Source organism: Corvus hawaiiensis, chromosome 1 (genome assembly GCF_020740725.1).
Source record: "Corvus hawaiiensis isolate bCorHaw1 chromosome 1, bCorHaw1.pri.cur, whole genome shotgun sequence".
Lineage (NCBI taxonomy): Eukaryota > Metazoa > Chordata > Aves > Passeriformes > Corvidae > Corvus > Corvus hawaiiensis.
In genome coordinates this window covers 83,815,339-83,841,897 of record NC_063213.1, presented here as the reverse complement: position 1 = coordinate 83,841,897, position 26,559 = coordinate 83,815,339, and the positions used below count along the sequence as shown (strand labels likewise).

General features: G+C 39.2%; 1 protein-coding gene across 4 annotated transcripts in view; it reads right to left on the bottom strand.

Moving 5' to 3' along the window:
* The window catches only part of SEMA5A (semaphorin 5A), a 322,127-nt gene that overhangs the window by 294,584 nt on the left and 984 nt on the right, over window positions 1–26,559 (bottom strand). For 2 of the 4 annotated variants that reach the window (XM_048312054.1, XM_048312047.1), the window contains exon 2: window positions 8,431–8,506. The exons of the other annotated variants lie outside the window; for them this stretch is intronic. The gene's annotated coding sequence lies outside the window, so the exon portion shown is untranslated. The remainder of the gene's footprint in view (window positions 1–8,430; window positions 8,507–26,559) is intronic. 4 annotated transcript variants of the gene reach the window in all.

Sequence of the window (26,559 nt, the reverse complement as noted above, 5' to 3'; positions counted from 1 at the left end):
AACCAATACCAGGACTACATTTGTTAAAAAACAGTCTTCATCTCACAGATTTCACAGGTCTGTTCCTGGAAGCTGGGGAATACTTCCATACATACTAAAAGAAATGACAGCCAAGGCTTGAAGCTGAGCAATACCCTTTCTAGCCCACTCAGAAACAAAGAACAGCACCCTTCAAAGCTTTTGGTGGGGGGGAAGAGTTCTCTCCATATCTTTGCTTGTATACAGCTAAATATAAAGAGCAGACAATAACCCATTGGCCAGGGCAGAAGAGACTTTTTCAACTCACTGCTTTATCTATTTTTATCCTGAAGTCTTTAAGCTAAGAAATAATTATTGCATATTCTTAGAAAAAAACCTAAAAATGCCTGAACATGTTGTTTTTATTCTGGAAGCCTATCTTCCACAATCCAAAGTATCCCAAGGCCAAAAATCTGTTTTCTATAAGGATACTCATCAGGCTGTAATTACCCTTGCAAGTATAAAAAAAAGGTTTTTTTAATTTCTACCTTAAGATATGGGAAAGTAGTTAGCTTAGATGCCAGTTTCTTCTGTTCACTTCTTTTACTAGTCTCATTCACAGTTTCTAACGCAAACCAGGTGGTAACAGCCCAGTTGTGAAAAGCACAAAATAGCTAGGTGTGTCATTTCCACCACCTGCTCTTTAGCAAAGGAGAAATATTAATCTCTTTTTCCATTTTTATATACCTTGTTCTGCAGCTCACACACAATTTACATGACTGAAAACAAAAAGCGCTTAAAAGTGTTGCCAGAAAGAAACTTCTGTGCCAGGAAACTCTCACTGACATCTCCATGCACGAGTCCAAGCACCAGGACTCTAGCTCCCACTGGAAAAGGACTCCTAGCTCCTTTGCTACACAGCCCACAGTGGTTGCAACACTGAGCTGATCTGCCCAACACTCTGCATCACAAGAGCAGATCACTCTGCACTGCTGGCTCACGATGCAGGCAGGCCAGACTACCCTGGATGCTTATCCATGCTGTGAGAAGGACCTCCCCGCACTTACCATAACATGAAAAGTGTTAACATTTTCTGTACCAGAGTATTTAGCTTCCAGAACAATTGGACTGTTCCCTGCTGAATAATAAGAGAGGAGAGGAGAGGCAGAAGCAGAGGCAGAGGAAAAAGAAAATGGACACCATTATTATTAGGAGTTGGACTTGAGGGTCTGTGGGTCCCTTCCAACTCAGGATATTCTACAATTCTATGATTACTGAATAGCTTCCAGTCAAAACTGGTGTCGGTAAGTATGAAGTGAACACTGGAGACAACCCTAGTGCTGTATTATATTAATACAACTAAGAAAGTTGTACTCTTTTTTTATGTGGCATAATTGACCCACAGCAAAATATGTCTGCCCAATTTATTTATTACTATCCCATTGTAGTTTTGATTAGCAGTTGCTCTTTTTCCTTTAGTGGACAAAAAGATCCATGTTTTTCATATAAAGCTAATGTTGTTATCTTTGTATGACATGTGAACTCAGACCATCCAAAACTCCTTTCATAATTCCTTAATTTATTGACCAAACATACACTTTACTTTTAGTACTGAGTATTAAATACTGTTATTTGTACTCAAAATTCACATCTGGGGATGAAAAGCATAAAACAGTCAGCAGTGATTTAGGAACATATACACTCTTCAGAGCTATATTGTAAATGTATCTTACACACTTGATCTTATTTTATTAAAAGGCAACTCTTACTAACTCAGTATTCTTAAAAAGCCCTAACTAGTACCTTACTCCTCAATCACTCCTTTACAAGTACTGCTTCCAGAAAAAAATGTTTCTTCCAGGCCTTTGCTTTAGCAGAAGCTACTTTTAAAAATATCACTAGAGTGTGGAATTCAGCAGAGATACATAAAAGCTGTTGAAGTCTGGCCATTTCCATGCCATGGTGCAAGACTGCAAACAGCTTTTGCTGCCGCACCTAAGCCAGACTACGAGCAAAGACAAAGGGTTCAGGACACTAAAAGCATGTTCTCACAAAATACAAAACCTCCATCTATACGTAGTTCAGACTGATTAGTAAAGGTACGAGTTTGGATTTTCTTTTTAAATATCCAGGCTTGGTTTTGCTCACACTACTTTTCCCCATGCTCTTAGAGTTCAGTTTTCAGCTAGACAATTCTCTACAAAAACAGGAGAATAAAATTTTGCTATGAATGCTTGGTGTCAACAAAGGTAGATGCAGAAGAAACTTAGTCAAGAGCACAACATATGATTGTACTTTTTGATTACCAATTTAGAAGGTGGGGTAAAAACCCAAATTAACTTTACTGCAAGCATGAGAGAGGGTGGGACTCCATCATTCAGATGAGAAAGCAGGTATAAACAAAGGAGGCTGACACTTCCAGAGATTAGTTACAGCCTCACTTCCAAACCACTGGAATAATGAAGGCATCTAGGAAGAGAGATGTACATGCTTGTTTGTTTATATTACCTCTTTTAAAGGCTGCTTGGGTTTGTTTAGCCTCAGTTACTGTGATCTCTAAAACACACAAGCTCCAAATCAGAGCACCTGTAGATCCGTGTAGAGCACATTTCACTCAGTGCAGTCTCCCATTTCTGCAACGACCCCGATGGTTTCCTGCAGCCAGGCCACAAGGTCTCGCTTGTATGGAGACATGGCAGGAGATAACAGCCAGAGCACGCTGTGCAGCCTGCAGGATGCACTGGGCTGGTGCAGGGAGCCCTCTCCACGCCCTGAGAGCATGGCTGCTCAGAAGCTGCAATGAGAAATTTCACTGGAAAAGCTCAGAGCTGACATAAACCAGTAACTCACAAGTGAACACGGTATCTACAGCCAGTGCCTACCAGCACCTGCCCAGACCCACTCTCAGCTCGTTACGGTTCCTGGATATCACCGCTTGCCCTCTGCCTACAGAAAACACTGGTGATCGGAGCCCAGCTTTGTATCACTAAATCCATCAGCAGAATTGAGCACTGGCATTGACAGTTGCAGCAGAGAAGACAAAGACCAGTTAAGTAATCAAGTTTCAGTCACTAACAATGAAAACAAACAAACAAAAAAACCAAAAACAAAAAAAAAAAAAAAAAAAAAACCAAAAAACAAAAAAAAAAAAAAAAAAAAAAAAGAAACTGAATTTTAGGGATAAATTCTCAACAAACTATTTGCAGCTGAATAATCCAACACTACCTACAGGCACTAGGGGACATGGGGGCAGGGGGGGAAATCCAGAGAACAAATAAATTTCTTAATTTAATTTATGAAAGAAAAGGATTCTAAAACTTGAATATGATTTATATGCTGTCCTCATGATGTTCTACAGGACACTCATGCTAAAGACAGGTTTAACCTACAGACACATTCTTTTAATAGCAGCTGCAGTTTCTGTTCCAGGACAAGTGCCAGTAGCTAATGATCCTCCTGTTATCGATTCTGCTTTGATGGGATGAAAACTCATTTTCCTGGTCCTGACAAACAAAGCCCCTCTCTTGCATATTATAAATATACATGTAAAATAATTTGGGTAGTAGAAAGCATTTAACAAGATCAGGACCATCTGTATGGCTGGACATAAGGCCAAACAAAATCCCCTTTTGGCAAAGAAGTTTTGTGACCAATCCTTGCCACTTCACTGCTACTGTAGCTGCTTAAATTCCTCTGGCTACAGAAGAGTTCCTGCTGGGAAGGATTTGTACATGGGACAGTTTTGTCTTACTGTGGATTTGCTTTTAATAATCAAGTAATTTTCTGAATCTAAAGAGAAGGAAACAGGTAGTGCAACACATGTGCAGATAAAACATATGAGTTGAGTGGGCAAAAAAAAGGGCACACCATGATCCCTCTACCAGCCATGATTTTACCACCATTTTCTTAACAACAATAGGAACTACCAGATCAGATGACATGCCAGAATACATTCAGGAAGTTCAAAACTCATATATTCTGCTCAGAATCACCCCCTGGGTGCTCAGTCCAAGACACCGGTGATGAGCACATTTAAACCACAGGCCACAGAAGTTAAACAGATTAGAAGCTCACATAAAAAGTAACTTGATAGGAAGAATTTTTAGGGACACAAGACCCGTTAAGCAGCAACTTAGAGGATGCCTAAGTATCTGGACAAGTTATTTGAGACAGCATGAAAAATCTGGTAGTAAAGTGGGAATTCTGAATCCATCTAACATTTCCCACTCCCAGGAGCAATGCTGGAATAGGCAAACATGCCAAGTATTCTAAAATCATAGTTAGCTTTGTCAAAGAGGTACTTAACAGAAATTCCAGGTGTCCTATTCTCCCACTGTACCTCAACTTTTTGTTATACTCTGGAGTAGCAGATACTTACCTAGGAGTCCCATTCTGCATAGCTGTTAGAGAGCACACACAGTTCATCTCACTTTCCTTTTCATTATTAATTGTTAGACTTCTAACTCAAGGCTATCTTTATCTTACCCAAGTACCAATCTGATTAACGGATGCAAACCTTTCACCTCTCAATTACGCAGTACATTTTCACTGCTTCATGAAACTGATTAATCCTGTCATATCCTCACCCATAGATAACTTAAAATGCGTATTCAGTACAGAACCAATTATCTTTGACCGATAACGGAGGCATTCTTCCTTCTTCGTCTTTCCTTTGGGTCATCCTTTTTTTTTCCTTTTTCTACTTATCAAGTCCTTCTAGATGAGCTCTTTTCACTGCAAGAACAGTGAAAAGTGAATTGTGAAACAGCATCATCAATCTCATGCTTTTAAGATGTTAGTCTTGGATTAATACTCTACAGGATATGTAGGACAAGTACTGGAAGTCCTCAAGAGTAAAAAGCTGAGATACTCTATAAAACGTGCTAGAAGAGGCTAAATGAAAACAAATATGGTTTGAACATGGGTGGTTGGTTGGACAATCTGTTCCAGTCTCAAGCAACCTTCACTCAGTGATTCTGTGATGGTCACAACAGCTATGCAGCACCCACCTGGGACAGGTGTGGTGAGGAAGTACAGTGACACTGTGAAGAGAGGAAACACAATCAATGCCCAGCACTCTTTCCCTGAGTAATTAAATGCTTGTCTAAAAGACCACTTTAGAAGTAGCAGACTGCCTGCAGAAACGATTTTTGTTCTCTGTTCTGTTAAGCTGGTTTCCAAAAGGACTTGAATCATCAGCTTTGAATAAATAATGCACACTCTGCAGTGTCTAGGGGTAAGTGGCTACATTTACTTTAAACACAGTTAAAACAAAAACATCCATGAGTTACTAGGCAAGCAGGATACATTTTCTTTCACTACTGGATATCAAATGTCAGAAAGATCCTATGGAATAAAAACAACAAAAACAAATTAAAACCAAAAAAATCTTCTAATGCCATTGAGAGCATAAAGATCTCAAGGTAAACTCAGATGATACTGTAACACATAAGAGTTAAAGCATGAACATTTTCCGTTAGCCCTTTTTCCAAAAGGCCACTCATGCAAAACAAATTCTCCTTTTTTTCCCCTTTTCTTTCTTGCTTTGTAAAATGTGTCTCTGTTTGGGGAAGTGGAAACTTTCAAACGCACAGATGTTTGTGATTGCACGCTAGCAGCCTGCTGGGAACCATTAATGGTGTAGAGAGTAAAGTTATTCAATCATCTATAAGTCACTTTTGAAAAGTGCTGCCCTCAGTCGAGGGAGTGATTAATGGCGTCCAGCAATGACACAGATTACCCCCTGCCCATGAAAGCTCTTTGATTTTAATGCAGTTAAGCTACTGAAATAAACAAACCAATTTGGTTGTTCAATGAGCTCTTTGTCTCGTTAAAAATTATTTGACTAGACTAGTGGTAAAAGAATATTGCATATGTCCCCAAACTCAATTTGGCATTCTGTAATCATAGCAGCAATTACATTTGCAAAAAAAAGTTTAAAAAATTAACAGTAGCAGAAAATGGTCAACCTTTAATTAGGGACTTTTCATTAGGGATTTTCGTGTGCAATGAAATTAATATTTCTAATCACCACGGTACAGCAAGCAAGCTTCTGTATGTTTCATAGAGGCCAACAGCAACTACAGTCATCAGGCAAAAGTTTCAACAAGTAGTTGCAAATTTGCTGCTCAAAAGCAGACAGCCCTCTACTCCTCCCAAGTAGGCTTCCTGCAAATTGCAGGTCCTTCATCCCTTGGGAACACCTGCTGCAGTTTGGTGCCTGGCTGCACTTGGCACTTCATGTCAGGGCAAGTTTTCCTTCCCTCCCTTGTACAATCAAAATGATGAGCATGTGAATGCAGCAAGCTGAATTATCAAGGCTGAGGCATTTTGTTTCTTTATTTAAATGTCAGGTGCCCCATAATGATTGGGATTCACTGTTCAGGCAGTAAATTTGAGTTCACAACACCAGTGAGTGTTTGGCTACCTTTGTGATCCACATACATTCAGTGACAGAAACAACTACCTCAGAAACCACAGGGAGAACCCAGGCACTTAGGAAAAGCTGAGGGCAAACCTCTGCCAGAGGACTACTGGAGGGAGTACCCACTGTGGGCATGGCCTGATAATCACTTTAACTCTTTTTGAAGTGATGCAACAGGACGGTGCCTCAGAGCTATTTCTGGAGCTAACACCACCCGCTCTCCATGAAGTCCCACACTGCTCCTGGCCATTGGCAGGCGTGAAGCTGGCTGTAGCAATGGCAGTGACACGGCTTCCTGTGCCACACCACAGCCTCAGGTGCCATTTACAGCCCGTCTCAAGCACCTTCCCTGTGCACCCCACAGCCTCAACACTTCTACTGCTTAGCAGAAGTGCGACTTTCTGTACTCTGTTATTCACAGAGTAGCAGCATTAAACAATTAAAGACCTCATCTAAAATGGAGCTGACAGCATTGCCATCCTTGGTTTTAGAAAATGTCCCCAGACACGTACTTCACAATACATCAAAGATTGCTTTCAAACCTTCAAACAGTTATCAGAGTCTCATTTTTCATCACATTCCTCCCAACAAATTGATACCAGCCTTCCGCATCTTATGTCTGAGAACAACGTATCCACTTCCTACACATCCTGATCAGCCTCTTCACTCTGAATTCACTCCAAACCCATCTCCTAACGCCCTGCTACTTCCTGACCAATCCTCTCAACCTTTCTTTTATCCTTCTCACACAATTTTTAGCATCTAATCTACACACAGCCACAGCACTGCAACCTGACAGAAACTTGGTAAAACCTGCTTAAATTCAACAAAATGCAGTAGATGGCAGGGAGAACTATTTTCCTTTGGCAGTATGACACAATGAGCATTCAAAAAGTATAATAATAAAGACAGATTCCAGATCAGGACAAATAATACAGTTCACCTACATAGATCTGATGAGCATTTTAAGCTCACAGTGTCTCATGGTATAGGATGTCTAAGTAGAAGATGTTACTGTCTGGTAAATTTATGGAGGAGGGACAATCTGTGAGACAAAAAGCACACAAAGGTGACAAAAAGGAACAAAGCTCAGCAAACAGGTGTAGTATTTTGTTTTCTTAAAGGAGGGAAGGGAGGGGGAAAAGAAGGTTCCAGCCATGTCACCCTCAGAACAGATACTATTATACAGAACTGATATTATTATACAGCATTAGAAAGCAGACTTTTTTGTCACCACTCCCAATTTTCACATGTACTCCAAAACATGGGAGAACTTAGCATACCCAGACTGTCAAAGTCAGCATTTCACAACAGTAAGCATACAAGTTACTTTTTACCTTATTTCTAACATTCTAATACATCAATTTACTAACTCCTTTGTTGTATTTAATATGCAGAGAACCTTGCAAGGTTCTAAATAAAAATAATCACACATTTCCAGCAAGATGTATCTGTGTGTAGCTTTGGTTCCAAATACAAAGTGAAACATAAGAGAAATATGTTGACTTGCTAATGTATTACAAAAAGAGTTTACATTTTTACACTGTGCTTCCTTTTTAGCTTTTCAGCTTTGTGTCCTACTTTCTGGTCTATTAAAAGATTTCTTTGCTTTTTAATTTAAATTATCCTTTGCCCTTTCTTCATTTCTTAGTTGACAGGATACTATTACTCGTCATGTAGAATGCTCTTCGATAAATAGAACTACCTTAAAGCTGCATTTAATTACTCTTGCTCACTTCCTCACCCTGAAGCTGTTGCAATGTTATCTATCCTACTCTTTCGAAGGAGCTTCATACATAAATCAAATTTAAAGAATTAAAACCGGAGCATTAATTGTTACTATAAAACTGACCTGAGCTATGCAAGGAAGCTATAGATACTGAAATATAGAAATCTGAAGTCAGTGTTAATGGATTTCTGTGTCACTTCCACTACAACTTTCTTATGTGACCTCTGAAAAACATCTCTTAGTTTAATGCAAAGGACAAAGCAGAAAAGGCACACAGGGTTTTTTTTTGTTGAGATTTCTTTGTTAAAGCTGTTCTTACCGCTTGCAGATGCAGCTTCTTATAGCTTCATCTTGAATGAAGTTTTCTCAGATAAAAATCTTCTCCAGTCTGTAACCTGTCCACAAAAATTGAGAAATGTCATTGTTTTCAATTATGTTTTGTAGAAAGTGGGCAAGGGCGATCTGACAGCATCGAGATAACAGAAGAGTGTTTAGAAGTCAATAAATGTTGTTAATGATTTCTATGTCTGATAGCTAAAATTGCTATTTTAGCTTCCTAACAGAGTCAAGAGGCTGCAAAGAATTCAGTAAGGCACCAGATAAAAAGCCCCCTACTAGTCAGTCAATAACCACTCTGAAATTATAGAAGCAGAAAGACATGCCATTTTCTGAAGACAGTCCAGGTGTTATAATCACACAAGGAAATAGCCTAAAGCATAACTTGCTCTTCTCTCCCTCATCCTTTTTCTTTTTCAAATAAAAGCTTGTTTTTCTCCCAGTAGCGTTTACATATAGCAAAGGCAGTGAGTTCTTACAACATCTCACATTTCAAATGTCATTCAAGCTGTTTGTCAATCTGTCCTAAAATGTCATATCATAAAGAACTAGTCACATTTTCTACTTCTCATGCAAGTCTCCAGTTGTCACCTAAACAAGACGGAGACTCTTTTTCCCCACATCTAAAGCAACTTTGTCTAAAATTACTGTTACAACTAACAACAATATGGGAATAATTTATTTCTGTGAAGCTTAAATCCTTTTCATAAAAAGAGATGAACCACCTAAGCCACAGATGTGGTTGTTCAGAGAGATGAATCAAGAATGCTTTGCCTGCACAGGGTGAATTTACTGAGAAGCACAGAAGCTGAGGGGGAAGCAGAGTCCATGAATAAGCTCAGCCTTCAATAGTTTTCACTAGCTCCCATCTAGGCCAGCACAACTGCTGTAGTTGAAATAAGCATTAAAATGGTCATTTTCAGGAAAGGGCTGGAAGGTGTTGTTACCTTTTTTTTTTCCTAAATCTTAGAACATAATCAGAATTTTATAAAAAGAAAGACTGGAGAAGCCGAAACTGTTCTGAATTCTTCAATCTTAAATCTGTTTTTCAACTGTTTGTGTTGCTGTCCAGGTTAACATTAGAACACCATGGGATTTTTTTCTTTATCAGGGTATTAGTACCTCCTTAGTGGTCAATTTTTTAAATAAATTCACTGAACTTGGATATAATTGACCTATTTGCCTATATAGCACCTTCTGCTGAAGGAGTCTGAACTCCTTTACAAAAGGTTTTGCAAGCAGCATGTACAAATTAATTTCTCCCTAGACAGGAGAGAGGCATTATAGGCCTGTATTTTTTTGAATCTGTTATTTATATGCCTTTATATTAGATATCATGCAAAGAAAATAACTACAACTTCATCAGATCTCATGACAAAGCATTCAGCTTTGCCGAAATTCATCCTGTACAGTCTACCTTCTTAGAAGGTTCTTTTTGGTGCTCCCATTTACACACACACATCAATTTCACTTGGAAAGTAAACCAGATCTGCAGAACTCATTTCTGCTTCAATCTAATGCACTAAGTTTCATTGGGGCTGCTGCCTTTGTAACATTGATGCCATGATGATTTCTTCCCTTTTCTTTTATACCCCTGTTATACTTTTTCACAACTTCTGTATTCTCAGTGCTTTTTCCCTACATTCTTGGACTTGTTTGTCAAGCTAAGAGACTAAACATTTTAGAAGCTTCGTTGCTAAGGACCAGTGTGCCCCAGACCCCAAGGTCCTCTCCAGAACACATTCTGTAAACCAAGATAGAACCATCCAGGGGAAGGCTCCTTGGGGAAGGAGGCTCATTCAAGCCTCTCATTGGGGAATTTTTGATAGATCAGCCAATAAGTAAGACCTGTAATGTTATACCCAATCTTTTGGGGGTGTGCATTGCGGTGCATTCCACCTGGATGTCATGTACCTAAGGATCCTTAAAATAAATACCAAGGTAAAATCCCTTTTTCCCTTCTAACCATGTTTGACTCTTGATTTTAAGACCAAGAAAAGGCATCAACATCGTTCACTTTCATGGCTGTAACATCTGCAGCTCCAAGATGTAAATAAGAAATTGAGATCAGTGTGGCACCACAGCATACTACAGGCCCATTAATGCCACGTTTATTTTGCTGGGCAAAAGCTTACTTTTCTTCCTGAAACTTTTCTTTTTTTTTTTATTTACTGTTCCTACAAAAGCAAAGACTTATAATGAAAAAAGCAAACTTGCTTAGGCCACTGTGTTTAGGTTTACTGGGAACTTCCATAAATACATGATGCATTTGCAATCACTTAAAATTACCTTTACTAAACATTTTATGGGAAGGAGGGGGGGTTGCCCTCAGCTTTCAAAGCACAAGTACTGCTCAATCTTATCAGTGTTTTGAAGCCTGCCACTAATCTACTATGGCAAATAAACAGAATAAGCCTCTGCTATGAATCTTCAGAAAAATTACACTTGTGTCTTACCCACTGTATTTGTTGTGCCCCCTTCAGTACACATGAATGGCTTTCTCTTTACTGCAGTCATGAACGCTACACCTAAAAATCCAGCCTCTTCATCCCTGCATTACTTAAACTCTTGCAAGTAAAAGTAATGAAAATATCAGACATCATGTAAATTAAGAATGAAGAATTTATTTTATCACTCAAGAACCTGCTGGAATACTCACAACTATTCAACATAAGGAATTGCTTTAAAAAAAAAACAACTGTGACCAAAACAATAATGATCTACAGATGAATCTGAAAACATCAAACAGCAGTCTCTCACCTTACTTAAAGATCGTGTTTAAAATTCAGATGTCTATTTATGACCTCCAAAATATTAAACAATATATTCTGACTTAAAAAATTGTGGTCATATATAGTTAAGAAATAAATAATAAAGGAAACATTCTTTCTCTTTAGGTGTTCATCCTCTAGGAGAATATTTACATACACACAGTTCTGTCGTGTCTATCCCACACCCCGCCCACACACATACAGACATCTATAGAGAGAGTGAGGAACATATGCTCGTTACCCTATCTGAAAACAAACACAATAACTAACACCTGTACTTAGTAATTATGTCATAAGAAAATCCTATCTTATTTCTACAGGTCATTCCAGTGGGTTTTAAAGAAACCTGCTGCCGACAGTCATTAAAAAGCCTGTGTCCCACTATCCTTCTAGAAACAGGAAGAAGAGAGCAGAATAATGGAAACAAAGTCAGTACAGACCTTCCCCATACAACACTCATCAGAGCCTACTGTAATTTGCATAACTATTCAAGTAATTAACCAAACCATAATACCTGAGCTCTGTTTCTCCTCAAGCTTTACATTCCCCTGATACAAGGACAGAACTTTTCTTCAAGCTTGTTTGGCCAAACTCTACTGGAACGCTACAAGCAAAATAGAGTAAAGTGAAATAAATCACACTCCAACCTGCCAACAGGCTGCATGTTTATATATATTATCAGAAAGAAGTCAGGATCTACTGATACTCCCAGCTGAAGTCAGCTGGAATTGTGCCACTGACTTCCAATCACACAGAACCATGCTAAACATCTCTGGCTAAGGCTTTGTTTTAATTCCTATGAAACATGTCAGATATTTTGATGCCACATAAAGAACAACAGTAATGACAGTAAGTTAGCCTTGCATAAAACCAGTAAATGTTTAAAATAAGTATGTTGAGACCTGCTTGAATAACAGAGGGTGCTCAATACAATTTAGTGCTTGTGACCACCTGCAGTACTATATCCAGGATACAATGCTAATTTTAGATTTCTGGATGAATGCCCACTGTAGGATATACTATTTTTACTGAGTTCTGACATGTCTGTCCAATGGCACATCTCCATTTCTGAAGTGGTACTGAAAGGCTATTAAAGCTTCCAGTTACCACTTGGCTCAAAACTGCAAACTGTGAGTACTTTCACCAAACTGTTCTTCATATTCTGATTGATTTTACACAACAGAACTTACAAATAAAACCAGAATAAATAACTTAAAGCAGTATAACTAAGAAAATAGAATCAAAAATGTAACAAAGAACCCATGACGATACATGTATTACTGTATTTCACATAATAACATGGATTTTGGGGGCCACCATTCATCAAGTTTCAATTTAGACCTGTAAGCCACCAAGTACATTGAACAATCCAGATTTACATATGAATTTTTTTTTTTTTTTTTTTTTTAATATATTAATACAAAGGTTTTTCCCAAGGTGGTATTTTTAACCAGGGTATAGGGTCAGCAAGTTTGGAATGAGCTTTAGCAGTTTAAGATTTCTACCTTTCTACTCACATGTGCTTCTTCCCTTTCCTGCCATTTTTCAAAAGGTAGACTGAGACTGTTCTGAGAGATGTCTTCCATTATGACATATTTAATACATATTTAATAATAGAGACTTAAATATGAGCATGGTATTTGGCATGCATCCTGAAGCAAACCATAGGACACATCTTCGGCCACTCTCCAGTGAGGAAAACTCAGTAGTCAGGGAGAAATGTCAGCCAGAGACAGTTACATGAAGCATGAAACCCCCTGAGAAGGAAAAAGCCTTTATTTATTAAATTAAATGCAAATTTTTCATTCTAATACTTCTGATCTGTTTTTGTGGATTTTATCAGGTATGCTTAATTAAACCCACTCATCAACACCAACTTTGTTCAAAAGAACAATTAATGAATAGGGCACAGAAGCAGCTTAGCCCTGGAGGAGTCTCTGACATTTATTTGTTCATAGTGAAGACTGTTCATTAATTGCTCCCTCATTCTAAGCCTCTAAATGATATTTTTGACACAATACTACAAGTCATTGTGACTTATTTCCCAAGCTAGCAACATCTGCACTACATTAAGTTAATAAAACTACCTTTGAAAGGATTTCAAGAACATATTTAAAGACACAGGGGAAAAAAGGAAAGTCTGGATGTGCTGACAGTGGAATAAAGAAATTGTATTGAATTTTTTACTATATTATCTCACAGAACACTTTGTAGTACAGATAATTTAAGAAAATATTTTGTGTTCCATATTCACCATAATAAATGGAACTCAGGCAGAAGTCCACCATGATTTTCCAACCTATTTCAACTGTGTTCCCACACCAAACTAAGCTGTAATGTTTCATAGGTCTTCTGATGATCATAAGTTCTCAGACAAATGGGAAGATTGGCTTTTTGACTGCTTTGGTAAAAAACATTACTTTTTTAATTTTTTCAGAAATAAAAGGTGAAGAGTAAAGAGTCTGGCTCTGGGTTATGAAGTAATCACACTAAACCACACAAAGATCTCTGTCGAAGATATAAAACAAAGTTGTATCATTTCACACTGAGTGCATGCTTTAATTTATGGGATGGCTTTGCCGACCTCTTCTGGGTTCCAGAAACCAGGGTGCATTTTTTAAGTTTGAAAAATTAACTTGTTTATTTCCATAACACATCTATAGGACCATATCATCCCTATTAGACTTCCACTGCAAAGCAGATAATAATTCACAAAAGAAACACAAAACAAATAAAAACCAAGGTACATGAAGTTCATACCTGGAGAACAGCTGAAAGCCCTGTAGATCCACAGACCTTCAACATGCAAATGAGAGCAGTGTCCACTCTCAGAGCTGGTGACATTACTTCAATTAGCCTGACCCAGTTTTCCAACCTGGAATTCAGTTTCTGTAGGTCCTATTATATAGCAACTCCTCCTGCCTGGCAATTATTTACATTAACACAGCCATCAAGTTTCACACAGTTACATGTATGAGAAACTGTGTTAAGCATTCATTAGCTAATTGTATACCTCTAAGTACTTAAGAAAAGCAGTGCAGCAGCAGTGGATATGGTTAGCTGGAACACAGGTTTTTGGTCTATTCCAAAAGGAGACTGACACTGCAGCAGTCAGGGTGAGACTAAGAGGGTAACACTGTGCCCCCCAGCAGGGTGCCAGGTGTGTAGTGCTGGAGGGAAGGGAGAAAGGCTTTCACAACTTTGCAGTTGCCCATCTACTAGCTCCCACCACATTGTTCTCCTATGGCACACGGGCTCTGATTTCCTCTGAAGCCTTCCACTCTCACTCATCCAAAACATCCTATCTCATCTCTTATTTCTACCAGCTGTTTCTCCCCTCTTGGCCACCACCTACATCATTATCTTTGCTCCTTGAATGATGCATTTAAATAAAAAGAAAAAAACTCCACCCACCTACACAACAGCAGCTGCCCTTCTCTGTCCTGAGCTTCAGGACACAAAGCAGCAGGAAAAAAACTGACAGCTCTGAGTCCTGCTAGCCCAAGCCCCGCTGCTTGCTCAGAGTTCAGTGACAGCAATACACTCAGCCTGGGTGACAGGAATGCAGGAAAGGTGACCTGCATGTCTCAGATGTGATAGCAGTAACAGGGCGTTTGGCAACCTCCTGATGGCAACCTTCGGCTTGCTCACAGACACAATTTCACCTGCTGGGACACATCTTGGCTGACTCACTGCAGAGTGAAAGCAGAGAAGTGTAATTCCACCTAGTTACAAAACTCACAACAGATTCTTGTCGTTGACGGATTAGGAAGAGAGGGATCAGCTAACTACAGCAGCACTGCTAGAGAATCATTTGTTCATTAATACATTTACACACATTTAACCCAGAAGCAGAATGCAGGAGCACCCCAGCCTGCCTTACACCTTAGGCATTGTCCTGCACAGGACAGATCTAGCAGAACTGAGCCAAATTACTAAGCAGTAAAGCAAGGGATATCCCAATTTGGCTTTGCCTTCAAATGTACACACAGCAAAAACGAGCTCAACAGAGCATAAGAGCTCATTTTATTGGCTGTGCTAATCTGAAATGTAGATAAACTGTGTAGAACTTTTATTTCCAATTTTTTTTAACATGAAGCAGAGCTAAATGTCAACCCTCAATATTCCACACCTCTTCATTAACATTAAGCAACATAACCTTTAATTAAGAGCCCTACAAAAGTAACATATTACTGCACTTTATCTGAAATAACATATTAGGACCTATTGATGCCACTTTCAGAACTACACAGTAGTTTGAGGCAGCAGAATCTGAAGACTTTAGAAATTAAAACACAACAACTGCACTTAAATCTTCCAGAACACAGAGACTTAATCACAGCCTGTAGTAAGAGTGCATGGCAAGATATACCATCAAATCAGAGACAAACTATGAAAAAACATTTGCACTTAAAAGTGTTCACCAGCTTTCAGAAAAGTATATTAAAACCTCAAGTATCTGTGTACATTAGTGTAGTCCAATTAGCCTGTCCATGTTTCTGGTTCATCTAAATTAACATACTTCATAATTTACGAAAATTCTTCTGATTCAATTGCATTTTCTGAATCCAGTTAAATCACTTAATCACATCTGCCTTTAAAAGATCCCACTAGTCATGAAAGATTCATTCAAAGGACATTTCTTTTATTCACTTTTTTTCACTCTCCAACAAAGCTTCACTCTCAGCTGCAGTCCAGCTTGCCAGAATAAGAAGTTAAGAAGTCTATGAATTTTAGATATTACACATAATCAATATTTGATACCAATAATTCTTTGTTCTTCAAAGAGATGAGCTCTTCAGAGCTCAAAATAAAACTATCAACTATCAGAACACTGTCCTGATCTCTGTTTCAATTCACTTTGTCTTTGGAACAGCCCTGTGCACTAGCCACTGGACTGAAGCCAGTAAGTTCTTCCCAGCAGAAAGGCCTCTCTGTCCTTCCACTATTACTTTGTGGGATACTACAGCAGCAATTTGACTAAACAAATGAAGAGATTATTATCTATTATCTAGCCAGTGTTTGACAAACTGGAACAGACTGTTAAAATGTGGTGAATGCATGCATGTGTGTAGAGAGGGGGGGGAAAAAGCTTACCCCCAAACAAGCACCCCTACATATCTGTGTAAGAACTGTAAGGTGAGGTTAATTTTGACCATTAATAGAGTAAGCCAGGAAGTTTATAAATTCTGTTTGCAAAGAGTTCTTTAGGAAATTACAAGTGTCACAGATACATTTTACTATTAATATGAATCTTTTAAATTATATATAAGTTTTACTGTCAGGAGGGAACATTACTATGAACCAGTTATCTCGCTAGAATAATTTTGGTCACTGAGCTCCACCCAACAATTACTACACAGAAATTATTGCTCAAATTAGTTCTGTCTAGCACAGCCTTCATTTAATTCAGAAACGTTTATCACACATTGCTAAAGTATCTATCAACACTGTAGTTTTACTATAGAGATGTGTTATACTTCATTTTCCTTTGATGGTTCAGAACCTTGAGCAAACTGAACATGTCACCTGCAGGTTACAGGCAGCTGCCAGCCAAAAGAAACGCCAGAGGAAGGCAATTAGCTTGTGTCTCCAGCCTACTTTATGCCACACTCGTAAGACACCAGAATTATTAAAGCATGGATGATTAGGGTTGGAAGGGAGTTTAAAGATCATAGAATCATTAAGGTTGGAAAAGACCTCCAAGGTCATGGAGTCCAACCTTTGACCAAACACCACCTTGTCTACTAAACCATAGCAGTAAGCGCCACATCCAGTGGTATCTTGAACACTTCCAGAAACCGTGGCTCCACCACTTGCCTGAACAGCCCACTCTGATGCTTACCACCCTTTAGGTGAAGAAATTCTTCCTGATGTCTGACCTGAACCTGCCCTGATACATCTTGAGGCCATTTCCTCTTGTCCTGTTGCTAGTTGCCTGGGACAAAAGGCCAACCTCCACCTTGCTACAACCTCCTTTCAGGTAGATCATCTAGTCCCAAACCCCCTACCATGATCAGAGAACCCTCCACTAGACCAGGTTACTGAGAGCCCCATCCAGACCGGTCTTGAACACCTCCAGGAACTGGGAGTCCACAACCCCTCTGAGCAATCTGTTCCAGCGCCTCACCATCCTCCCTCACAGCAGAGAATTTCTTCTTCCTATCTAATCTAAGCCTGCCCTCTGTTATCTTAAGGCCATTACCCCTTGTCCTGTCATTACATGCCCTTGTGAAGAGTCCCTCTTCAGCTTTCTTGTAGGTTCCCTTTAGGCACTGTGAGGTGCCACAAGGTCTCCCCAGAGCCTTCTCTTCTCCAGGCTGAACAGCTCCAACTCTCAATCAGTCCTCACAGGAGAGGTGCTCCAGCTCTGCTCTCCTCTGGACTCATTCCAACAGGTCTGGAAACATTAGAAACTTGGCAAGAGTTAGCAGTAAATCTTTCAGGAGTTACTGAAGTAGAACTTTAAGTAAGGAAGGTTTAAAGAAAACAGTTCAGAGCTGATATTTAAATACAAACTACAGAGTGTACAGAATCTTTTCTACAGGACTGCAAGTATGAAAATATTACTGCCAGAAGTATGAGAAGTATCTTAGCATTTCAAGGATTCTGCACGTTGACTTGCATCCTTCACTTCCCATGCTGAGCTACAGTGGAACGCACTGGGAGTGATCATACCAGACAAAACCGATTCCATCCGTAGATGCCTTGGGGCAAGGATACTGTATTTCCATTCGTTTTTGAACAGCTAGGTATACCCCCAGAAAAACTGGATAATGGAAAATTGATGCAACAGCTTTCTCTGTCAATGAGTTCCTGGGGCCAACATGTAAATGTTGTCCAGAAAAACTGGATTCATTACCCAGTGTGCAACAAGCCAATAATTACACACTCAAAAGAGATATTGATTATTTATTTCAGAGCTGCACAAGCCTGGGTGCTCAGTGATACTACACAAATCAAGCACACCATCAAAACTTTTTACTATTTATACATTTTAGCAAACAGAGATTTTTTTAGTGTTCCTTGGCTACAAGTTACATAATTCTCTTATTAATTAGTATTCTATCTTCTATTGGTAAATGATTCTCTTGCTTCCCATGCTAATTAGTCCCATGCTCAGTGTTTCTCTTCTTTTGAGTCGCTGGGTTTCTTGGGTTGGTGGTCTGTGAGTTGGTGGTTGCAATCTGCCCCTGCCAGAATTACCTTTTACCCAGACAGAGCTGATTTCAGCACAGATGCTGAGTTGGCTTTGGTAGTTTCTTCATTGTCTTGGGAGTTCCACCAGATGTCTTTGTGGCCCTTAAATTCTGCATTCTGTGTGTCCCCTCTCAGTGGTGGACATCCTTCTTCCCAAGGTTTGTTAACCTCCCCCTAGGTCTGAGATCACTGAAGCATGTCAAGCCCTAAACCTTAACAAGGCAATTCTACCAACAAGTAATTTGTTCTTCTAACACCTGGACATCACTTAGAGCTTGCCTGTTAGCTGCCATCTGTTTCATGCATTAAATCTCCCTTCTTGTTGACTAGGCTTGAAAGTATACATGAAAGGATGAAACATCAATGAACATTCTTTTTTGAGAAAATTTTACATATTCCACATTTTGCAACATAACTACTCCAGTTATAAGCCCAAATGCTGTTTAAATGGTGAATCTTGGGAACTACTCTGGCAAAAAGAAGCCAAATGAAACATTTCAGAAGAAGAAACTACTAGGTTATATACCAGTTGCCATTGCTAAAGCTGAAGGATCCAGATCTTCTTCTCATCACTTTCTCCCTAATCAGCTGACTGCAAGAGCAATTCCAAACTCCTTTCAGTCACAGTACGACACATAAACCTGAACAACATAATATTAAGTCTGGTGAAGTCAAATCCTTACAACTCAGTCACGAAAGTAAGGCTCCTATGAGCACTCTAGTTAACACAACCCTAATGTTTGTAGGACAAGTGATACAATTATGGAAGTAAACCCAGATGCTCTTATGAAGCCAAAGGTTGTGGTTTTTTCTCAATGTTTTGGGATGAAAGATGGCATTAGAAGTACCTACAAGACAACACAAGTGATATTCAGGAACAGACAGTTTTTTTCGAAGACCGATCATTCGAATTATCAATTATCTATAGATACTAATACAAACACAGAAACATTATTCTTCAAATGAAGATTGATTTGTAGAAAATAAGTTTTTATGTGGAAGCAAAAACATTCAACACATGCAAAATTTCTTATAAGGCTTAGAAAGTTTTAGTTACCAAATAATCAAGGAGACAAGGTACTCAGACACCATAAAGCAACACTTTTCACAATGCAGAAAGTGGCAAGAGAAGACAAGCACCCAGCTTAGCAAGAAGCAAACTAAAGCTGCTAGTTAAAACCAGAAATCTCTACATCCTCAGGTTTCACCTATAATCAGGTTCTCTAAACTAGATCTATGGCTACAGGTAAGTCTTTGAAGGTGTCAGCTTGTGCAGAGAGCTGGGAAAAGGCCTGGTGTCAACTGCTCCACTCACTTTTAATTCCATTTTCAAAATTTTCAGTGTTGGCATTGTTAGAAATTTGGGGCTTATAAAAAAGATCAAGGTTGATAAGAGTAGCAGGGGAAAAAAAACCAAACCTCTTGTTTAAATGACTTTTTAAAGGGAAATGCTAAATCCCAAAAATAAACGAATACATGGAATTAGAAATCAGGTCTGGTTTATACAGAATTCACAGTAAATCTGAAAGGTAAGTTAAGCACATGAATTGTTCCCCACAAACAAACAGAGCTCCCTACATTTCCAGTTAAACAAGTTTTATATTTCCATTTATTAAAATATTAGTGATATGCCTCTGCAACAAACTAGTTCTTTTTTTAGCCTTCTGGTAAAAATAAGCAATTACAACACAGCAGCTCTACAAGTGAAGCTGAAGGACAAGCTTTATCAACAGTCATCCTATAAAAAGACTAATGTGTCCTTTTCCCAAGAGGCAGATAGCCATTGCCAGCAATGAGTTCACAGGGGTACTCTAAGAAAAATAATGTTTGCTCAAGTTATTTTAAGAGCACTTTATGGTTATGGGTTTGAGAGAAAAATATAAAGACTCAAATATAAGAATTAAGTGTTTAGTTCAAGATTATTTTTCTTCAAAATTCAACACTGATCTCATTGGCCTTCAGATTAAATAAATTTGCAAAACAATCTCTCCTGACAGTTACAGATAAGTGAGCAAAAAAAGAATGTTCTAATCAAAGCTACTTGCAAACTTGCTTAAAGAAAGAATAGTGCTGGAAAAAATCAAGTTCCTCCACCCAGACCATTAATTTAATTTAAAACAACAGACAACAATGGCAAAAAGAACAGCAATTCAGCTCTAGAGCCCAGATCTCTCTTTTTCCTGTTGTTGCTAGTTACATCTTTTTTTTTTTTGTAGCCAGCCATTAAAGGATGATGCCCAGGCTTCACTGGTTTGCCTTCTATACTAAAGATTTAACTAATGCTTAGGTAAAGAGTCTGACGCTATGCGCTCAGGAAAGCAAAAGAAGATAAACTGGAAAATCTAGCAACTTTCTTGGACAATTCAAGAAAGTCTGTAAACTCTGACCAAGATTTACAACAGAATTACATCAGTTAGACAAGCCTCCAGAGCCCAGGGTAGCAGCATTTTAGGACTTCTACCCATATGCATCAAGAGAAGTTTTTCTTTCCACAAACACCAGCTTCACCTCTTGCATGTCTCTAGAACTGTACACCTGAACTCATGCTCCTGGCACATAAATGTAGAAGGGTTTTGCAGCTTTGTACTATCAATTCCAGCAGCATGTATCCGAATCCACGATCATTTTTGAATAGAGTAAGGTCTGGCAGACAAGCTCTGGAAGACTGAACTTCAGTATTTAACAGGTTATTACCCTGAATTTCCCCACTTCTGCCACACTCAAGGGCAATGCAAGGAGGCGTTGCCTCTCAGGTACCTCACTCCTCAGGAGGCGAGTTTAGACTGCTGGTAAAGACAGGCATATAGCTGTGCCTCAGCCCATTTGCAGCCTCCACAACAGAGCTTGCTGCCTGATATAAAGCTGACATAACAAAAAGCTGTCTGGATACACTCTAAACCACTCAGGCAAAATCCTACACATTTCCATGTTATTAGAGGGACCAATCCGAATTTTATTCTTCACACACAATCCTCCTCTCCCCTCCTTCCTCACCTGACAGTAGTCAATGCACACCTGCAGTTACAGTGAGACCAGCACCTATGGGGCCTTACTGGGATGGGGGCCATGGGTACCTCAAAGGCAACGTTTAAAAGAATCAGTTCCCTTACACTGTGGTTCCACACAAATAGCTATGCTGGCACAACTAAAAGGACCCAGTAGGCAACTGACTGACACAGTCCCAGAATTGCCAAGGAGGACAACAAACTACAACAGCACTCTCTGACAGCACAGCATCCTCCATCTATATCTGCCTGCCTTCGGGAAACACAGCATACCATGGCCTTCAGGTCACAAAGAGAAGTTGTTAATAGAGGACAGGAATAAAGGGGGCTTTCTGGTTGGTTGGGCTTTCTGAAGTATTTTATCAAGAGCCAGGACATGGATTTACAGTGTCAGAAAAAGAGCACAACACACAACAGCAGCACCAACATCATCTTTAGCAACTTCTGCATCACAGCTACTGAGGAGGACCATAAGAATTATCAGGCTCTTGGCCTACCTCAGGTTGATCTGCCTTGAAGGGAACTATCAGAAAACTGTCCAAAGCTGAAATCCCATCTTTTGACTAAGCTAGGAGTCCCATTGTGCAACACTGGGTAATATAACATCAGACACTAGTAGCAATTTTGTGCTCGTACTGTCTCCTAGACATTTCAGGATCATTGCTTAGGTTTAAAAAGCAACAAGGAAAAGCATGCACTGGAGCATGAGAAGCAGCCAAAATTTGGAATACACACATGCAGTTTATATGACAAAAACTAAGAAAACATATCCCTACTGCAAGTTCAGAATAAGAAAGCAAGTGAGACCATCAAGAGAAGAGACCATCAGCAACTGAACTCAAGTAATGTAACAGCCCAATGACTGTGGATAATCTCTTTTAACATTCTTCGGCTTTGACTATGACTTAGTAAAGAAACCCTAAAACTCTGCCAGATTTTGAGAGACACAAAGCAATACACATGACCTATAACTGGCATGGCCAGGAGTTCTTCCTCAAGTACTTGGCGATATCACTATCAGACAGGGTCAACATTAACATTTCATCCCACACATTTTCTCCCACAACAAGGTCATTTCAGCCATGCTCCCAGGGTGCCCTTCATAACTAGGGGGTTTGGCAATGCAAATGTTAGTGGGCTTCCAGTGAAAACAGGTCACTGAAATGACACAGATGGTGAAAAAACATGTACAGACAGTGAAAGAAAAAGGCAACAGGAATTTCTGAAGTGACTTTATGTTGAAGAAAGTACAGTGAAGAACAACTGCCTAATAGTTTTTAAAATTACAAACAAGTACTCATTCACATGCCTTTGTCTGTGGAGTTCACCAGTACTAGAAATGACTGATTCAGCAGTAAGATTACTGTGGGTCAGAAGACAGGGCCCAAAATTATTAAAATATTCTCCCCCTAGCTACAGAGGCCTTACAGTTAATTTTATATTAAGCATTCCTGATTCCCAGTTAAACCTAGGTCGAACCAGAAACCACATTTCAATAGCATTCTGGGTGTCCAACTAGACTAGCAATTCAGAGAAGGACAACAGCACCAAAGATAGCAGCTCAATTTTGAAATTTGGAGAGAGGTGGAGAAAAGAAATGGGAAGATCTCACAATTTTTTGTGGCCCATTTTTTCAGCCCACCCAATTCACATTATAAGCCAATCCTGCAGCCATCACATGTTCTCTAATTCATTCATCACATGTATTTAGTAATGTCTAATAATGTATCCCAGTATTACACAGAGAGAGGAGAGTAACAGGCTGCATTTCAGCATTTTCTAAGTTATAATTTCTCTGAGACTTCTCCTAAACCAAAAAAATACTGCTGAATGGATGCATGTTGCTATTAATGTAGCAAGGGATTAAAAAATCAAAATATCATACGCCAAAGATTCAGAGCTGCTCAATCAACGTGCCCTAAACGAAATTAATCTCCATCACTGAGGTTGGTAACCATGAAAAGATTGACCAGTTCTGTCAGAAATTAAGATCCAACAATTCTAAGGTATAATGGAGTGGAGGGATATATCCTGATTTTTTAAAAAATGGAAAAGGAATGAAAAGCTGTGTTATCTGGCTGTCACGCAAGAAATTTCATAACACAGATAAGCAAATTGGAGATAAGTCTGGAAATGATAGCGCAGCTGACATGCTACACAGCATTTAAACTTTCTGAACAAGTCATTCAAACTGTTGGCAAAGAAAAGATAATATTTGAAAAGATAAGTGTCAACAGTTGAGTTAAACTCAAGAGTTTCACTGCAAAGGCCTCGGTGCAGACTGTGTATCAACCCCAGTTTTCTGCTACTATCACTGACAAACATCAGCTTTTTTGTGAGTTGCCTGACTTTCTAATATATACTCGGAGACCAGGAAATTTCTTCCAAAATCAATCTCCCCAAATGGAGATTGATTTTATTAATATATTTATGTATGGAGATAAAGAGTTGATACTACACAGCAGACAATTGGATTGCATCAAAGTACCCGAGGGAAAACATAAATTTGAGAATAGATGCATGAACAAATCCACCAAATGACAAGATTTAAGTGCTTCATAGTTTGTAATATACATTCTAGCAAAAAAAATCAAGAGGACACTAATTAGACTGCAGTTTGGGGATCATTAACTTGGTTTACATTTGCTACCTTCCTGACAAATGTTAAGCAAATGTGCTATAGTTGGATGCAAACTGGAAAATTTCTTAAATATATCATAGGACAAATTTACAAAGAAAACTAAAATAAAAGCCCCAGCCTTTTTTATAAAAAAAAAAAAAAACCAAACAATTTGCCGTTTCAGCAACAACAGATTTAACGCAAACCGTACCTGAAATGCACAGCTCGGGCTGTGGCGTTCCCCAGGTGTCTGTAAGAACTGCAGAGAGCAGAGTGCCACCTGCCTTTCACGGGTCACAGCTGCAATGCTGCAGCCTGGAAATTAAATCCAGCCTACCGCCAATAGTTGGCAAACATACCTCAAAAGGGTCAGTTTGAGAAACGTTTATAGTGTTTGACAAAAACAAAACAAAACAAACCAAAAAATCCCAACAACTCATTCTTTTGAATCAGCTACAGCTTTGCAAAACTCATTAGGAGAGAAGGAACATTTAGGCCGTAACTTAACAGTGTTTCCAAATAGGAATGTATACTCATGCCAAAGAGCATAAAAGGATGATAATAAAGAGAAACAGACGGATTAACAATAATTTGGAGAACTCTGCATTGACAAGAATGCCCATTAAACATTTCCATAAAATGATGTTACAGAAAAGGAGAAGCTCCTCAGTGCTGCTTCCTATAATTATGGCCACAGCAATAGCAATTCATCTCAGGAGCCATAGTAACTTCAGAACACACATTACCAAACATCAAGAGCGTATCAAAATTTTATAAACCAGATGTTAAATCTAAAGCTAAATCGTATTTCACTGCTATTCAGAAGTCCATCATCACAACATATTAACCAATTACTAGATACTGCTTTACATGAAGTAGCACAGTATCGGATTTCACACACCCTCCTCCCCACTATCAACAGATAGTACTGGTAGTACACACCTACTATCCACTGATAGTACTATCAGCTATCCACTTACGTGTCCTACAGCACAGAAATCAGACCCAGCCAACACTGCTGATAAAACTGTTACAGCCCAGAGGGCAGAAATGGGTCTCTCTGCTCCTGCTCGCCTCCAGGAGCTCAGTTGCTCCCCTTGGCTGAATTCCTGCATGCAACCTCTAACACAAAAGCCAAAATTTGCAGGAGGCTTATGTTGTATTTCTGCAGTTTATAGATTGTAGTGTACAGTTACTCCCTGAAAAGTAATGAACTTCATTCATTGAAAATCCTGCGTCTGTGCAAGACTATATCAACAGAAGTCAGAATCCACGTGGTTTCCCTAAGTAGCTGGGGGAGAAGAAAGTTAAAAACAAACGACCACACAACTCTTTCTTCCGAAAACAGCAGAGATACACAGTTACCACCCTCTGCATCTCTGCCCAACAGGAAATGAGTGCAACAAACATGCTACAACCATGTTTATGGATCATTACAAAGTGCACAGGCACTCCTACTACCTGTAAGTATTTTATGAAAACAGCACTAGTTAAAGATTAAAAGAAATTAGACACTTCAGATATTAATGCCCTCAGCTTTGTCAACCAAAACAAATCTGTTACAACATCCCAAGGAATAAGCAGTACAACTCAGAAGCCAGTGTTTACACTACTTAGTTCAAAACAACCTCTCGAACAGAGAAGTAAACTGCCACACTCCAGAGCAAAACCTTAGCTCTCAGCAGGACTCCTCGCAGCTGTTCAGCATTAAAATAAGAAAATGAGATGAATTCATTAGCAAACGTAATAAAGTTATATTATTGGTACCTGCTGGAGAGGAAGGTGGGAACACAGCACAAAATCCAGAAATCTACCAAAATCTTTCTCTAGAGTAAGCAAAGTACCCAAGGCCATACAAGCCTTTCAAGGCAGCAATACATTTTTGATTGAGTACGTGTTATATATATGACATCACCAAGTTCAACAATTCTAAGTCAAACTTTACTGAACTGAGTCAGCCTTATATAATAACAACCAGGAGATGCTCAAACAGCTAGAAGTAAGATTTGATTGCAATTTCCACTATGAAAAAAAATCTACTTTACAGCACTCTAGCTGGGCTAGCATCACATCAGCCTTTTACACCAAAATTCAAACCAAGGGTGGTTTGTCAGCTTTCAGAAAGTAGGATCTTCAGACACACTACCTTAGGGCTCCCGGAACATGCTATCACTATAACTTTAACAACATGTTTTAGTTTTAGGATGTTTTTCTCAGCTATAATCTTGCAAATTCTAACCATCTTCACAAGGCTGCGTGTGCCTGCATGCACAGATCTCTCCTGCCAATAGCCTGGTTTGCTGAAGGAACAGATGCACTGACAGCTCCCCCCACTCCAGCTGCCCCCCAGGAATAATCCCGGGCAGATTATCGTTGTGTCAGTCTACAATGTACACTCAGCATCTGGAATGATAAAACAAACCCTAACAGTTGTCATTTATCTGTAAGCAAACCTCACAGAATGATAGATGTATACAACGGACTGAGGTGTTTGCATCTGCATCGTTGTAGAATGG